At 37.2% G+C, this 5,279-nt stretch overlaps 1 pseudogene; it reads right to left on the bottom strand.

The window, feature by feature from the left end:
* Nucleotides 1-1,053: 1,053 nt before the first annotated feature.
* LOC145615646 (pentatricopeptide repeat-containing protein At3g26540 pseudogene) lies at nucleotides 1,054-3,376 on the bottom strand (annotated as a pseudogene).
* Nucleotides 3,377-5,279: the final 1,903 nt, after the last annotated feature.

Raw genomic sequence — 5,279 nt, 5'->3', positions numbered from 1 at the left:
CCTCCATCATCATCTCCTTTCTCCTTTCACTAATAAGAGATGTAATTGCTTCTTTACAACTTCACCCAACCCCCAACCAACCAAAGACTATCATGCATTCATTTAACGATCTTAAATTTGTATACATCCAACCTCAACCTCAATCGATAAAAGAATACCGTATTATAGTCCAGCTTACACTCTATGGTCAACCAAAAAGAGATTATGCTATACAGCTACGCTCCATCTCTATCATGCAAAGCTAATATCAACACATATAACTGAAATCTAGCTTGTACCATATTCCTTTCCACACCCCATGCAAGAAATTTTTACATCTTCCCTCTCACAGTAAACAAATAAATTTCTACCACTACCTATTATAAGTCTCAATTCAAACAGTATGACAGAATTCAAATCATAGTATCAGATTTTCAGCTAAAGAGATTAACGATTTACCTTGATGCTAGCTGATTGTATCGATGATGAGTTGTCTTCAACGTTTAATAAAGAATTTTGCAATCATGCCAAATGAACACTTAATATCAGCATAACCTCAAAAGTTAAGATGAGGAAGCTGAAAAGAGACCTTCAAGACTGCAATTAAAAGGCGTTCCTGCCAAATCTGCATATGTAGAAACAGCAACGTTCATTAATCGATAAAGCTTACAGTTAAGAAAGATTGATGACAATAATTAACTTGTATTCACAATGTATGATTTCTAAGACGTTTAAATCAATAATGGTACTACATCATTGTGTTTCAAATGCATGCATCTACACATAAATGATTCTAATGCTGCTAGCAGAACAAATTATGTTTCCTATACCAATTTTGGTAAATTAAGTAAAGATGAAAAATCACCAACCTTCACCTTCAAGGGGAGGGGTGGAGAAACTGAACAGAAGGGTTAACAAAAAAAAAAAAAAGCAGGAACAAATGAAGCCGTTCTTTTCACATCTATGATCAACAAAAAGAAAAAAAAAAACGTTTACCACATTTTTACCTACTTTCCTTCATAGAATGCATCCAATTACTGATTAGCAGATTCTGCAAGAGCCTGAGTTCCCTTCTTGAGAACTGTGTTGTACTTGATCAAAGATACGTTAAAACACAGGCAAAGAAATTTTCCCATGCCACACAGCAAAGGGAAGTTAAAGTGATGAGCCATGAAGGGGTCAATCACTACTGCTATAATGATGGCTATCAAGGGGCAGACTGGATTTGTCGATTATTTCAGTATGGTAAGGAACTGGATGGCTTAGCTTTGGTTCAGCTCATTTAACTTTTTAGCCACCCACATTGCCAATCTTGGATTAGGATATACTTTACAAGCATCAAAAACCCTTGTCAACATGGACGCGGTTGGCTTAAAAGGCATCTTTAAAATATTTCTAAGCTCCTTCATTGCTCCATATCTGGTGTAAAGATTGATCATACACTCATAATGCTCTAATTTGACCGTGATGCCATAATCATTGATCATAGCATCAAAATATCTCTTGCCCTCATCAACAAATCCCTCGTAAATACATGCATTGAAAACTGCCTGGAAGGTAACATTATTAGGTTCAACCCCAATCTCTTTCATCAAATCAAACAAGGCAAGAGCCTCCCTTGCTTTACCATGGCGACAACACCCAATAATCATAGAATTCCAGAGGATCTTATCCCCCGGTTTTGCAATTTTGAAGGCCTTAAGTGCATATTCAAGATGTCCACATTTTGAATACATCTCACGCAAAGCATCTATAACAACATCTATCTTATAGCCATTCCTGATCATAAAACCATGGATTTGTTTTCCTTGGTTGTATGCAAATATGTTAGCACATGCTGCAAGAAGGGTTGAAAATGTATATTCATTAGGAGTTGTTTCCTTATGCATCCTACGGAACATATAAATAACATCCACGCTCATCTGATGTTGTGCCAAGGAATTCATTAGGGAATTCCACGATACTATGTCCCTCTGACCACTCATGTTACGAAAACAAATTCTAGCTCTTCTTAAGTCCCCACATTTTCCATACATGTCAATGAGTGCATTGTTCACATATATAACAGACTCAAATCCATGTCGATAGATGTAAGCATGAGCTTGTCTACCACACTCAATATCAGAGAGTGCAGCGGACACACTCAGCACTAGATTCAGAGTTACACCGTCAGCATCATAAATATTCTGGCGCCTCTTAAAAATAAAACTATGGGCCTCCTCCCATTGGCCAGAGCGTACATACCCTGCCAACATTGCATTCCAAGAGATGATGCTTCGCTCGGGCATCTTATCAAAAAGCTCTTGAGCTTCTTTAAGTCTTCCTGCCATAGCATATCCCGATACCATAGAAGTCCAAGAAAGTAAATCCTTAACACTAAGCTGATCAAATATCTTCCTGGCACTCACAAAATCATTGCATTTCACGTACATATCGATCAGAGAAGTAGCAACTTTCTCATCATCTTCGTGTCTATACTTAATCACAACACCATGTATCTGAACTCCCTCTAAAACCGCCTGCCTAGCAGAACACGCAACAAGAGCACTTGAAAAGGTAAACGTCAAGGGCCTTACCCCTGCTCGAATCATCTGAAAAAACATAAAAATCGACTGTCTCTCATCACCCTCTTCAAGATACCGCCTTACAATCACATTCCACGAAACAGCATTCGGTCTTTCAATCTCATCAAACATCCTCCTAGCATCAACAATCTCATCACATTTCCCATACACATCAACCAACGCACTCGCTAATATCACATTCCCACCATACCCCAACTTCAAAACAAACCCATGAACAACCCTAGCAAAACCCAATTCCAACAAAACCCCACAAGACCCAAGAACACTAGCAAAAGTAACCTCACTCGGCAAAACCCCTGCTCGATTCATATCCAAAAACACCCCCAACGCCTCACTCGGAAACCCCCCTTTCACATACGCAGTCATCAAAGCATTCCAACTCCCACCATCTCTGTGAGGCATTTCATCAAACAGTTCACGTGCATCCTGCAAACACCGGCAATTACCATACGCCTCAATCGCACGGTTAAGCAAAAATGTGGGAGGTGGATCATAGTATGAGATCAAGTGAGACTCGACTTTACGAGCTTCAACAATGGCTCTACTTGCAGAACAGAGCTGAAAGAGGCGGCCCTAAAGCGGGAGATCAAAAGGGAAAGGAGAAGAAAAGAGAAGCGAGACGGCTTTCTTAAGGCGGCCGGCTTCGAGGTGAGAGAGAATGGCGTTAATGGTGGATTTTGATTTGGTTGGTTTGAGTTTATCTGCAATGGGGTTGATTTGAAGGAAGTTTTTTATGGCTGAAGCACCAGAATTTACACCCATGTGATATTTGAATGTTTGAAAGATTTGAAATTTCCCGGGAAATTTATGTGTGAGATTTACAATTGGATAAATATTTGGTGTTGTACCATAGATAATGGCTTAAGAGATATTGGGCTAGTAATCTAGTATGTTTGAGGTTAATACATTTGGGCTTTGATCCTCTTACAGTCCTATATTGGAAATGGGTTTAATCGTTATTTTGTGCGCGAAATATGTAATAGTGATAAAATATGTTTGCAACAATTTTAATAAGATCTCACATAATTATATATATGTATATTTTTTCTTTTATGCAAATCACAAAAATAATGAACGTATGTTTTGTGAATTGATGAGAGTGCAAAAACAAGGTGTTTCAAGTACTATGAAACAAATGAAAGATTAATATTAATTGTAGTGTATAAATCTATATTAAATTCTAAATTGTAAATTCGTAGAGAAGTGTAAATGTATCAGAACCTTTTATCTACATCAAGGTGCAAATAGAGATAAGTGCCACTCAAGAGTAGCTTTAAAATGAGGTAAACATACTAAATGAACTAAATATACCCTTGGATGCACCTTCCACCCAAGGGTATATAAAATTTTCCATTAATGTATAGCATACTATGTAAGACTCTTAGTGAGTAACATAAACAAATAAAATAAAATAAAATAAAATAAATAAGATAAAAAATTTAAAATTAAATATCTTTTCTAGTTGTCTAGCCGCTAAGGTTTTTCGAGGGTAGGAGTGAGGCGGTTAACGATTTTACGGGGAGGGGGAGGAGTTTCTAGGGTTTTGTGAGGGTGGATAAGGTTCTCGGAGGAGGGGAGGGATTTCGTAGATAGGGTGGGGAGGTGCTACGAAGGGCAAAGAGTGAGGCTGGGTGGTGGGTGGCGGCTAGAGAAGGTGGGAAAGTGAAGGGAAAGAGGTGGTTGTGTGGTGGTGTTTTGGTGGCTTGTTTCCCTTTGTATTATAAAACAAACATCGTAAATCAAAGGTATGTAGTACTATGTAGTTACATTTTGTTCTTCTCGTTTAATTTTCTTTAAGTCATTCCCTTTTTTCTTAGGTGAACCAAACAGCCCCTTAGAGTTCAGTGGTTTCTTGAGAGTTGAGATTATAAAGTGAACACGAGTCTCAAATTAGTATTAATTATAATAATCAAAAGACAAGCTCTTTTAAGATGGTGATGATTAGAAGTTTGGACTAATTTATGTTTTTCGTTTTTGAATTTGGTTTTATATGTAAAGTTAGATGATTCATTTCTGAAAAAGTTAATTATAATTGGTTTTTTTTTTCCTTTTTACAACCATATTTATATTTGATAATATTGCAATAATGGCCTCAATTATTGTACTTTGTATTGATTACTTGTTAATTGCCATCCATCATATCTTCTTTCAAATAAGTAGGAATCATGGAGCTAAAATCTACTACTTGTTTTTTATACCATACTTGTACGGCGAACCTTGAATCACTAAGAGTCAAGTCAATCGTTACTCAATTTTATTTTTCTTTTGGTGTTTAGAGAGCCACAAAGGTGAATGATGAAAATCGATCTCAATTTCTCCTGGTACCGAGAGAGAAGCTCTAACCACTTGAATTATCCCTTACTTTCAATCATTAACCTATAGGTACATTTTAAACATCATGTATTCAAATGTAGATGCTTCTAACTCACATAGAGATTGGAGGCTCCACCTAGCCTGATTTGTGAGTTGAAAAAAAGCCCAACTTAAATTGGCCCCAAAATACCTAATTGGTATACACTAGACCCTAGTGTAGGTACCACACCCTACACCCCCCCCTCACAATCTCCCTCATATACCCCACTTTCTGCAATTGTACAATAAAAATCAAACCACCATTTATCTTTTTTCACTTTCTCTCTCCTCACCCATTTTCTGCATTTTCTCTCTCTACACCCATTTTCAGCATTTTCCAATCCAAAATTTTCAACAAAATTT

This window comes from Chenopodium album, chromosome 25, assembly GCF_948465745.1.
Source record: "Chenopodium album chromosome 25, dcCheAlbu1.1, whole genome shotgun sequence".
In the NCBI taxonomy this organism is placed as follows: domain Eukaryota; kingdom Viridiplantae; phylum Streptophyta; class Magnoliopsida; order Caryophyllales; family Amaranthaceae; genus Chenopodium; species Chenopodium album.
This window is presented reverse-complemented; position numbering and strand designations above follow the sequence as displayed.